The sequence below is a fragment of the Sciurus vulgaris genome, assembly GCF_902686455.1.
Source record: "Sciurus vulgaris genome assembly, chromosome: 2".
NCBI classification, from domain to species: domain Eukaryota; kingdom Metazoa; phylum Chordata; class Mammalia; order Rodentia; family Sciuridae; genus Sciurus; species Sciurus vulgaris.
In genome coordinates this window covers 87,029,070-87,042,345 of record NC_136462.1, presented here as the reverse complement: position 1 = coordinate 87,042,345, position 13,276 = coordinate 87,029,070, and the positions used below count along the sequence as shown (strand labels likewise).

General features: G+C 33.7%; 1 pseudogene across 1 annotated transcript; it reads left to right on the top strand.

The window, feature by feature from the left end:
- The first annotated feature begins 12,125 nt into the window (after positions 1-12,125).
- Positions 12,126-12,759, top strand: LOC306653017 (large ribosomal subunit protein uL13-like; annotated as a pseudogene). The gene has a single exon. The product of its transcript is annotated as a large ribosomal subunit protein uL13-like (transcript).
- The last annotated feature ends 517 nt before the right edge of the window (positions 12,760-13,276 follow it).

Here is a 13,276-nt window from a genome sequence, read left to right as displayed (position 1 = left end):
CATAAATCTTTGTCAAAATAATTTTTAATTTCTCTTAAGACTCCTTGGACTCAGATTATTTAACAGTATGTTGCTGAATTTCCAAATATTTGGAGAGTTTCCTGTTGTCATTCTATAATTGATTTCTAGTAAATTGAAATCTTACTTTGATTTCTATCCCTTTAAATCTGTTATAGTATAGTTTGTGGACAAGAACAGGTTACATCTTTATGAAGTTTCTATATAAGCTACAGAAAAGCAGAGTTTTTAGGAAGAAGTGTTCTGTGATGTCAATTAGATCAAGTCAATTGATAGGATTGTTCCAAGTCGTACTATGTCCTTACTGATTTTCTGTCTGCTAGATCTATCAATTCCTGATAGTGAGGTAGTAAAATCTTAACTATAAAAGTGAATTACTTTCAGTTCTATCAGATTTAGCGTCATGTATTTTGATATTCTCTTGTTAAGATATGTAAATGTTTAGCATTGACATATTTTCTTGGAGAAATGACATTTTTATTATTATGTACCACCTATATTTATCATTAATAATCTTCCTTCTTCCTAAAGATGATTTTGTTTAAAATTAAAATAGCTACTTCAGTTTACTTTTCACTAATGTCAATATGGCAATTTTTTTCCATTCCTTTAATTTGAAATTCTCTGATTCTTTGTATTTAAAGTGGGTTCCTTATAGGTCAATATAATTGGCTCTTATTATTTAATCTACTTTGAAAATCTGTAATTTCAATAGTATATTTATACTACTTGCATTTAAAGTGATTATTGATACATTATGATATATTGATATATATCAATCATGTATGTAATCAATATATAATTAATAATACATATGTTATGTTATTGATATATAATGATATCTATCTTACTATTTTCTGTTTATTGGACTTGCTTGTTTCTCCCCTTCCTGCCTTGTCTAGTGTTATTGGGCATGTTACATGATTCCAGTTTTTCTCCTCACTTACTATATCAATTATACCTCTTTAAAAACAATTTTAGCACCTGTTCTAGAGTTTTATGCATTTTAACAAACCTGTGCCTACCTTCTATAGTGCTACAGCACTTCACTCTAGTACATATTCTTTGTTGTGGAGTATTCCCAATTCTGCTCTCTCTCTCCTATCTTTTATTATTTATTTCATTTTTCACATAACACAACCCAATATATTGTTACTATTTTTTACTGTTTTGTGTGTGTGCGGTACAAGGGATTGATCCCAGAGGCTCAAACAACCCTGAGTCCTATCACTGAGCTGTATCCCCAGCCCTTTTTTTTTTTTAATTTTATTTTGAGTGAGGGTCTGGCTTAATTGCCTCCTGCCTTAGCTTACCAAGTAGCTGAGATTACCTATCATTACTTTAATGAAAAATTATCTTTTCCAGAATAAGAAGAAATATTTATTCTTTCTCTATCTTCTTTTCTTCATGTTGATCCAAGGTTATGATTTCTGTCTCTTTTCCTCTCCCTCAAAAGTTTCTTTGAACATTTCTTGCAGGGAATATCTGCTGCTAATGAATTCCTTCATTTTATATTTGTCTGAGAAAGATTCCATTTCTCCTTCACTTTTGAAGATTTGCTGTATGTGGAACTGTATGTAGGTGGATATTTTCAGTATTTTAAATATTTTGCTATGCTCTTGTCTTGGTTACATAGTTTCCAACAAGAAGTCTGCTCTTATCTTTCATCCTCTGCAAAAAAGGAGGTTTTCTTTTTCTTTGGTTCTTTTCAAGATTTTCTCTTTATTGTTGATTTTGTGTAACTTGAAAATAATAAATCTCATTGTGGAGGGTGGTATTTATCCTGTTTGGGATTTCCTGAGTTTCTTCCTCTGCGGGTTAGTATCTGACATTAGTTTTGAAAGTTTGGGACCATTTTTATTTGAAATATTTAGTCTCTTCCATTCTTTTATTCTTCTCCTTCCAATATCCAAATGACATCTGTATCTTTTGTTATTGCTTCATAGTTCTTGGGTGCTCTGTTGTGTTGTTCCCATTCCTTTTCTGTTTTTCAATTCAGAAAATTACCATTGACCTATTAAAGTGCACTGGTGTTGTCCTTGGGCACTTTGAGATTCTTCATGAGCCAGTCTGTCATCTTTCATTTGTTACTATGCTTTATATCCACATTTTTTTATTAGTGCTTTATAGTTGTATGTAATGATAGCATTTGTTGTTGCATATTCATACATGTACACAATATAACAATATCATTTGGCCAATATCACTCCGCAGCCCTTTCCCCCACCTGCCCATCCCTCTACTGATCTCCCTTTGATTTTTAGGAGATTCATCCCTGCCTTTCTTTTCCTTTTTCCTCTCTAACTTCTGCATACGAGAGAAAATATGCAACCCTTGACCTTCTGAATTTGACTTATTTTGCTTAACATGATTCTCTCTAATTCCACTCATTCTTCTGCAAATGACAATTTCACTTTTCTTTATGGCTAAATAAAACTCCATTGTACATACACACACTCCATTGTATGTTATATACACATTAATATGCCTTGTAAATTTTTGTTGATAGCTGGACATGTTCCATCAGATAATAGGAATTGAAGAAAATAGACCATTAAGTGTGGGGTTGAATGTTAGTCTGTCTTGGAGTTGGGTTGTGTGTAACATTTATTTTAACCATATATACAAGAGTCTTCACATTCTCCTGATGTTCTCATTTGTTTCTCCCTTCTTGATCTGGGTATACTGTGTGTTGTGCAGCTCTTTCAGCCATAGTCAACTGTGGCTGGAGCCACACCGGAGGCCTACTGATGTGATGGTAAGATGTCCGAGAGGTAGAGCTTCCTATAATCCTATGATTAACTCAGTCTTTTTGTAAACTCTCTTGTTTAGACTGAGGTCTTCCCAGGTATTTCTGTTCCTTCTCCAGTGGTATTAATTTTCCACCTGCCCTGTACTCTCTTTTCTGTTTTCAGCATTTCCAATCTCCAATTTATTTCCTTGTATCCTAGTACTCTGTTGATCCCTCCCATTAGGTGAGACCAGAAGCCTAGAGGGTTATGGAATGGGGAGGAAGCCCCAAGTTCTTTCTCCCAGTTGTGATAGGTTTTAAAATTCAGCTCAGTTAGTCCTTTGCCTTAGCATTAGGCATTTGTCATGGAGAAAAACCTGAGTGTGTTTCACAATATTTACTCTTCCCTTTCCCTACCTGAGTCAGGAGTGGATGGATCTAAGATCCTCAACATGAGAACTTGGTGGGAACTTGGAAAGAAAAAAAAAAATGCTATGGAAGTCTGGTGACCTCCTAAGACTAGAGCCCCCAGAAGTATCTCATTGTTATATTAGTTACCTACAGCTTCCAGAAATTAGTCAAAATTACTATTTAACTGTTTCTACCAGCTCATGGCTCTGGCAACTCTCCCGGCAAGCAGATTTTAATTACTATACCTTTCCTGATGCATCCATGTCCCTGGATTTTAGGGTGAAGGATTACCCAAAGACCTCAGATCTTTCATGAGTTCAAGAAAGGTTATTAAGTGTCATTTTGTTTGGCAATTTTTTGTGGTAAGAATCGAAAGTGTTAACTTTCAAATTCTTTATCAGCTGAAACCTATTCTGCCCTTTTTCACTTTTGTAAAAGTTATTTTTCCACAACTCTTGGTAACTTTGAAAATTAATTCCCAAAGTAATATTGATTGGGGAAGCATTAATTATATCTAATAATTCAGGGAAAATTGACATCTATAAAATTTCGAATTGCACCATGCATATATTCAATTCTTTTTTATGTTTCATATGTTTTATTCGTATAGTTCCTGAATATTTATTAACTCTATTTAAGATTGGGTTGTGTTAATACTATTGTGAATGATATTTTTTCCCATTTTATTTTATTTAGGTATTTATGGTATGGTAAAACTGATTTCTTATAATCCTTTTATAATTGTACAGTTTAGTGAACTTTCTTATGACTTCTAGTAGTTACTCAGTTTATACTCTTGTTTTCTAGGCATAGAATTATATATTGTATTTTGATCATGATAATAACAATGATTGTAGAAGGTGTCGATTCCTCACAATGTCAGTAGCTAGGCACAAAGTTTATGCACATAGACTTGAGAATCAGGAAGATTTGAGTCCTGCAATTGTATAACTTTTTTCCTTGTTTCTTGCATTTATCAGTAACATATATTTTGGAAGCAATATTCTTGTCTCTGTCTTGTCATTAATGTTAATGTCTCCAGTAAAGCACTTTCAAAACTGAAAATTCATGGATTATGGGTCCCACAAGATTTCCATTCAAAAAAAGTTGCACTGTTGAGTGGATTTGTATACAATGAAAAATATATTCTACACTTCAAGGTTCATGGTACATTTTAGCATTTTTAAATAATGAGTAGTTTTACATTACAGTAGAATATTCTTTAATCTAGTGTTTCTAAAACTTTCACACCAGGGATTCATTCATGAACCTCTGTTAACCTCCCAGCACTAGTGGTTCTGTTGTTTAAATTTCTGAATCCAAATTCATGTAAGATTGGCTCCTTGGTCTAGAATCTTAATCATCTTCTTCTTTCTTCTCTCGTCCTTCTTCCTGCTTCCTGCTTCCTGCTTCCTTCTTCCTTCTTTCTTTCATCCTCCTCCTCCTCCTCCTCCTCCTCTTCTTTTTGGTCAAAGTTTATTATCAGGGTTAGATTACTTTTGAAAAAATAAATTGAAACTGTGCTTATTCTTTTTCTTTTGATTGTATTTTTCTGTTGTAGGGAATATTTTACATTCGAGATTGATCTTTTCATTTGTTGAGTTCAATGTGCTCTCTTTAATAAAATATCCTATAATGATATTCAATGTATGTGCATCAAGTTTTAAGACACTCATGTATATTATTTTATATGATAACTTTTAAGTTTTTAATACTAAAAGAGCCACAAATATTCTTTTATTTATAATCTTCCTTTACATTTTTTTCTCTTACTTGATTAGACAATGCAAAGAATTATTTCCCAAAGTAGCTTCCATGAAATGTTGATAGGTAGGTTTTAATAAAAATTAAAGATTTATGATTCATAGGTGGAAAAAAACAGAGTTAAGTAAGCACTACCAGTTTTCACATGTTGATTAACATTGTGAATCTTTCAGAAGAAATTCCTGGATGCATTTCCACAACTGGATGGACCAGGAACTCATTTTATGTTTTATTAATTACCATTTCAAAAAAGTGCTAATCTGTGGGTTTGTTTAGTTATATTATTTCATTTTAAAAAATCAGCGCTCAATTCAGTAATTTTCTTGTTTCTAATGTTATATTTGTTTTTATCTTTGTTTCTTACCTCAATTTCTTCACTTTTATTTTTATATTTTAAACATGTTTAATTGCAATAATTTGATTTTTATTTTTCAAGCATGTTTAATTGAAATAATTTGATTTTTACCTGTTTTAATTTACTAAAGAAGGCATTGGAAGCTATGAATTTGACTCTGAATTAGTTTTATTTGTATATCACAAGTTTTTATAATTTGTACCTCATTACACTTTTCCAGTGTTTAATAATTGTAGTTCTGTTTTCCTCTTTAGCAGTAGAATAATAAAGTGTTTTGTTTCAAAATTTCCAATTTACTTAAATTTGATGTAAAATTACTAAAATTGCAAGTTATAATACTTTGCTGCAGGAATGTGTGTAGAGCACATTCTACATTTTCTGTAACAGTAAATTTATTTAAGCTTTTCTTATGATTATTCACAATTAATTATTGAAAACTCTCTAAAACAAATATGTTCCTGTCATTCTCTCAGTTTTTTACAAATTTGGACTTTGTATATTCATTGCTCACCTAATTACTTATGATTTCTTATTGTGCATTTCACCCTTTATCATTAAAAATAGACTTTCCCATTAATTTCTGCCTTGAATCTCACTATTTTGATATTACAGTATCTGTTTGTTTTCGTTTAGTCATTTTGTTTGAAGACTATATCTCAAAGTACACAATTTTTTAGGTAATTTTAACTTATTTTTTACTGCATTCCATATTTTCATTTTAAGTCATAATCTTTTCTGATATTGTAAATAATGCTCTTTTAGTTTTCATGAATATTATATAAATTGTGTTTTGTTGATTTTATCCTCATAATCTCCTTATTTTCTAAGCTATATGTTTAAGCATTTTGTTATAATCATTATTTTAAAAAGTTAAGCCATATCTATTAGCCATATCTCCTTTTTGACCACTCAGGACATTAAGAATATTGGCATATTTTGTATTCCTCTTGCCTACTCATTCTACAATCATTTTTAGCATTATCTGGGATCTATTTTATCTCACTCATTTCATTTTACATTATACTTCTTTTTCTTAAATAAATATTTAGGACTTCCATTCTGTTTTATAATAATCTTCATGAGATAGTCCAAATTCTATTGTGTCATAGTTTTAATATATTAGCATTTAAAAAAAAAAACTAGTACAGTTTTTCCATTACTGAGTGTTTTATCTTGGTACAACCCTCATTTACTTGAAAATGTCTCTTGGAGTAGTATTTTAGGAAGGGTACATGAATGGTTTGCTTGCCAAGTCCATCATGTATCAGACTTTCTTTCTGTTACCTCACACGTAAATGCCAACTTTGTGCAGGGGAGAGGAGGGGCCAAGAGAATCCTGCTGCCAAAATGCCTGGATTACTTTGCTAACACCAGCAATGATTTCTGCTCAAATCTTTAGCCATGTCTATTAGCCATGTGACTCTTTTAATATTGTCATGTCTTTATTACTGCTGTATAAATGGTTCTTTCATATATTGTCTTAAATATATCTAACTCGAATTCCAGGAGGTGTCCTTAATTCTAATAATATGAAATTTAGTAAATATACCCTTGAACTTTAGTGATTATAGTCACACCTTATAGATTTCATTTAGGTCAGTAAATGCTTTTTAAGGTTGAAAATCCCTAATACTCTCTGTGCTCACATTTCCTCATTTTTAAATTTTATACTTTTTTCCTAATACTATTTATTTATTGATTTAACTCAAACTCATGCTAAATTCAAGGTGATACACAATATGTGCATAAATTAAAAATTCCTACTTTGTCTTCAATGAGATTTTTAATAGAAAATGCAAAGTATTTTCATCACAGTAAGACACATAACTTGGGAACTGTTCATGATAGTTTATTACCAATATCTTGTGATTTTATACAAATAGTTTGTTTTCTTAAAGCTCTAACGTCATTCATCCTCCATCCTTCTGTCTATTTATAGGATTTATCCATATATACACCATAAATCACTGAGGCCTCCTAGAGTGAATTCCCATTGGCCTAACTCTTCAAAACTTAAAAATGGTATTATTTAGAAATAATGAATGAAATAACTCATAGAATTTATTCCACTGTAATTATCTAAAAATTACAAAGAAAAAAAAAATAAGTCATGTGCCATATAATGGAAAGTCTTACAATTGTATATTTTTCTTTTATTTTTTTATTTTTGGTACTAGGGATTAAACGCAGGGGAAATTTTCCAGAGTTACATCCCCAGTCCTTTTTATTTTTTATTTTGAGACAGGGTTTCAAAGCTACTGAAAATAGAAGACTCCCACAATGAACACCCTTTTCTAACAAATCCTTTTGCAAGGAACATTCATTAAAAAGAAAGAGAAAGAAAGAAAGACCTTGATTAGTTGCTGAGGATGACTTTGAACTTGTGATCCTCCTGCTTTAACTTCCCAAGCAACTAGGATTACAGGTGTGTACCACCGCATAAAGCAATTGTTTCCTTTAAAGTGAATGATTCATATGAAAAACTCCCTAAGGAATTGAAACTTGCTGGCTGTTCTGTTATTCTCTGTTCTAATAAAAGTATTCATTAGAATGGTTTCATAATAGAAAGTTCATATTAGAGCATATATTAGAGCTACAAAATTAGTACATTTTATCTTAAGCACAATTTATGTCTGTAGTTTTTCATAATTCTCAAAAGCATTTCCTGTCTTATAAATTTAGTAACTTAAGCAATTGAATTCTTTCTCCTTTTAACTTGCTTGTTTAATTTTGTTATTTTATCTATACGTGAATAATTATAAGCAGATATAAGAAACATTTTGCTATCAAAATGAGTTGTCACTGGAATATAGTTCTCATTACTAAATTTTAAGGATTTCAAGGTTACATTTGGTTATAGTTTTCATTTTGAGGAATTATCAACAGTTTCTAAAAGATTATAACAGATCTAAAGAAAGCTATACTAAACCATTTTATATGGTCTAAAATTTCAAAGGACCTAATAAGATAGACTAAGTTCAAAGAAGAACTCATTCCAATACTCCTCAAAGTATTCCATGAAATAGAAAAGGAGGGGACCCTTCCAAACTCATTCTATGAAGCTAACATCACCCCAGTACCAAAACCAAAGACATGTCAAAGAAAGAAAACTTCAGACCAATATCCCTAATGAACATAGATGCAAAAATTCTTAACAAAATTTTAGCAAATCACGTACAAAAACATATTAAAAAGATAGTGTACTATGATCAAGTGAGTTTCATCCCAGGGATGCAAGGTTGGTTCAACATCCAGAAATCAATAAATGTACCTCACCACATCAACAGACTTAAAGTTAAAAATTATATGATTATTTCAATAGATGCAAAAAAAAGCATGTGATAAAATACAGCACCCCTTCATGCTCAAAACACTAGAAAAAAACAGAAATAGTAGGAACATACCTCAATATTGTAAAGGCCATCTATGCTAAGACCATGGCCAACATCATTCTAAATGGGGGAAAACTGAAAGGATTCCCCATAAAAACTGGTACAAGGCAGGGATGCCCTCTCTCACCACTTCTATTCGACATTGTCCTTGAAACTCTAGTCAGAGCAATTAGACAGACCAAAGAAATTAAAGGGATAGGAATAAGAAAAGAAGAACACAAACTATCACTATTTGCTGATGACATGATTCTATATTTAGAGGAGCCAAAAAATTCCACCAGAAAACTTCTAGAACTCATAAATGAATTCTGTAAACTAGTACAATATAAAATCAACAATCATAAATCTAATGCATTTTTGTTCATAAGTGATGAATCCTCTGAAAGAGAAATTAGGAAAACTACCCAATTCACAATAGCCTCAAAAAAAAAAAAAAAAAATACTTGGGAATCAATCTCACAAAAGAGGTGAAAGACCTCTACAATGAGAACTACAGAATACTAAAAAAGGAAATTAAAGAAAACCTTAGAAGATGGAAAGATCCTCCTGGTTCTTGGATAGGCAGAATTAATATTGTCAAAATGACCATACTACCAAAAGCACTATACAAATTCAATGCAATTCCAATTAAAATCCCAATGACGTACCTCTTAGAAATAGAGAAAGCAATCATGAAATTCATTTGGAAGAGTAAGAGACCCAGAATAGCTAAAATAATCCTTAGCAAGAAGAGCAAAGCAGGTGGTATCAGAATTCCAGAACTTCAACTATACTACAGAGCAATAGTAACAAAAATGGCATGGTATTGGCACCAAAATAGACCAATGGTACAGAATAGAGGACACAGACAAACCCACATAAATACAGTTATCTCATACTAGACAAAGGTGCCAAAACATACAATCGAGAAAAGACAACCTCCTCAACAAATGGTGCTGGGAAAACTGAAAATCCATATGCAGCAAAATGAAAGTGAACCCGTGAACCCCTGTCTCTCACTCTGCACAAAACTCAACTCAAAATGGATCAAGGACCTAGAAATTAGATCAGAGACCCTGCACCTAGTAGAAGAAAAAGTAGGTTCAAATCTTCATCATGTTGGCTTAGGACCAGACTTCCTTAACATGACTCCCAAAGCACAAGAAATAAAAAATAATAAATCAATAATTAGGATAGATTCAAACTAAAAAGCTTTTTCTCAGCGAAGGAAACAATCAACAATGTGAAGAGAGAGCCTGCAGAGTGGGAGAAAATTTTTGCCACATACACTTCAGATAGAGTACTACTCTCCAGAATCTATAAAGAACTCAAAATCCTTTACACCAAGAATACAAATAACCCAATCAATGAACAGACACTTCACAGAAGATCTACAAGCAACCAACAGATATATGAAAAAATGTTCAACATCTCTAGTAATAAGAGAAATGCAAATCAAAGCTACCTTAAGATTTCATATCACCCCAATTAGAATAACTATTATCAAGAATACAAGTAGCTATAGATGTTGGCAAGGATGTGGAGGAAAAGGTACACTCATACATTGCTGGTGGGGTTGCAAATTGGTTCAGCCACTCTGGAAAGAAGTATGGAGATTCCTTAAAAAACATGGAATGGAACCACCATTTGAGCCAGTAATCCCATTCCTTGGCCTATACCCAAAGTGCTTAAAATCATCATACTACAGGGACACAGTTACATCAATGTTTATAGCAGCTCAATTCACAATAGCTAGATTGTGGGAACCAACCTAGATGCCCTTCAGTAGATGGTTGGATAAAGAAACTGCGATATATATACACAATGAAATATTATTCAGCCATAAAGAAAAATAAAATTATAGCATTTGCAAGTAAATGGATGGAGTTGGAGAATACCATGCTAAGTGAAGTAAGCCAATCCCAAAAAACCAAAAGCCAAATGATTTTTCTGATAAGTGGATGATTATACATAATGGGAAGTGGGGGGGGAGCCAAGAATGGAGGAAGGATGGATAGTATAAAGGAAAATGAGGGGTGGGGAGGGAGTAGGGGAAGGAAAAATAATATAATGAGACAAACATCATTACCCTATGTACATGTATGATTATGCAAATGATATGACTCTACTTCATGTACAACCAGAGGGAAAAAGTTGTACCCCACTGAATCAAATTAAAAAAATGAATGTGCACAATGAATCAAAATTAAGAAAAGAAAGAAAGAAATCATGGTACATATACATAATAGAATATTACTCAGCCTTAAAGGAGAATAAAATTATGGCATTTGCAGTAAATGGATGGAATTGGGGAATATCATGCTAAAAAAATAAGCCAATCCCAAAACCCAAAGGCCAAATGTTTTCTCTGATATGTGAATGCTGCTGATCCATAATGGGGTCAGGGAGCAAGGGAAGAATGAAGGAACTTTGGATTGGGCAGAGGTGAGTGAGGGAAGCGGAGGGGTCAGGGGAATGGGAAAGATGATGGAATGAGACATCATTACTCTAGGTACATATTTAACTGCACAAATGGTGTGACTCTACATAGCATACAACCAGGGAAATGAAAAGTTTTGCTCCATTTGTGTACAAAGAATTGAAATGCAGTCTGCTGTCATGTATAACTATTTAGAACAAATAATAAATTTTTTTTAAAAAAGATAGGTTAAGTTATTCCAAAGAATATATTAAAGTGGATGCTCTTTTAAATTCCCTCTGTGATTATAATTACTTTGGTTTGGGTGCCATGACATCATTGTGTCTTTTCAAGTGTGTACCAGGAAAAGTCTGTGCAAAAGAAACCATAATAAGTGTGGGTCTATCCCACACTCCCTTATGGGTCAGGAAATATGAACTTTAAGGGATACTCCTAGTAATATTAGGTGATTTATTTTTTTAGTCACTATGTTATTGCTTGGCAAGTCAAGAAAAGAAATACCAATATCCAAACTATAATTAATCTAAACTGTTTCTTTCAGTCGAGCACTCTTTATAAGAAATTTTTCTCAATGGGGCATCATTGAAAGTTTGTTCATCTACTTTCTCTTGAAAACTGTTTATGCTGTATGTAGTATTCTAACTTGATAAAACTTCATAAATTTCTCTAGCCTTTAATTATAAACATGAATGGAAAAGTCATATCTTACTACTTCTTAACTGCCTTGCCATATGGGAAAAATAATGTCGAATACAGTTTACCCCCACATAGAGTCACACTACAAATTGATTAAAGACCTAAATTTGTGAGGTAAAACTATAAAGCTAACAGATACAATTACTTTTAAAAGTGTAATCTTAGATTTTTCTAAACTTAGATTAGTTCTTACTTAAGAACTTCTTAAGCAAACCAATATGATATGATGAAATACTGAAAATTTTGATTACATAAATGTTAAATATCTTTATATTAAATGTGACACCTAAAAATTCACAGAAAAATATGGAAGGCTTCTTTCCCCGGCAGCTGCTGAAGATGGCAGAGGGGCAGGCCCTGGTGCTGGATGGCCGAGGCCGTCTCCTGGGCCGACTGGCAGCCATTGTGGCCAGATATTGCTGGGCCATAAGGTGGTGGTTGTGCGCTGTGAGGGCATCAACATTTCTGGAAATTTCTACAGAAACATGTTGAAGTACCTGGCCTTCCTCCGCAAGCGAATGAACACCAACCCATCCCAGGGTCCTTACCACTTCCAGGCCCCTAGTCGCATCTTCTGGCAAACTGTGCGAGGCATGCTGCTCCACAAGACAAGCGAGGCCAGGCTGCCCTGGACCACCTCAAGGTGTTTGATGGGATTCCTCCACCCTATGACAAGAAAAAGAGGATGGTAGCTCCTGCTGCCCTCAAGGTTGTGCGGCTGAAGCCTACAAGAAAGTTTGCCTACCTGGGGCGCCTGGCTCTTGAGGTTGGCTGGAAGTACCAGGCAGTGACAACCACCCTGGAGGAGAAAAGGAAGGAGAAGGCCAAGATCCATTACCAGAAGAAAAAACAGCTTATGAGGCTATGGAAACAGGCAGAAAAGAACGTGGAGAAGAAAATTAACAAGTTCACAGAGGTCCTCAGGACACATGGACTTCTGGTCTGAGCCCAATAAAGACTGTTTATGCCTCATGTTTGGCCTGGCCTGCCCTTCCTCCATCACCACCTGGGATATGGGGGACCCAGGACAGCTCTCCAGGTACCACAGGCAGCCTGGGACCCGGAAAGCTGAGGCAGAGAAGGGCCCAGCCTTAGTCTCTGCTCCTGTTTCGGAAGGTCTTTTTGTGAGATTTCTAAGAGTTGTATGGTCAGAACTTATGACCTGCTCATTCATGAATTTTAGGTAATTGATAGAACCACCAGTTACTTGCAGTATTCAAAAAACAAAATAATGAGCTGGAACACTAAGGATCATCCATCCTTCCCATGTGGCCATCCTGTACTCTGTAGTTGACAGAATGGGAGAACACAGCTGCTGCAGTGGGCCAAGGTTTAGAGGTGCAAAGACTTTAAGATGTGATCAAGGGGTACAGCATTGCCCCTGCTCTTCCCTCTGTTTTGTGATCAAAAGCAAATAAATTATTTTTGATGAAAAAAATATATATCATGGAAGAAAATACTTATAATGTCAAAACCTAAGTAGGAGCCAA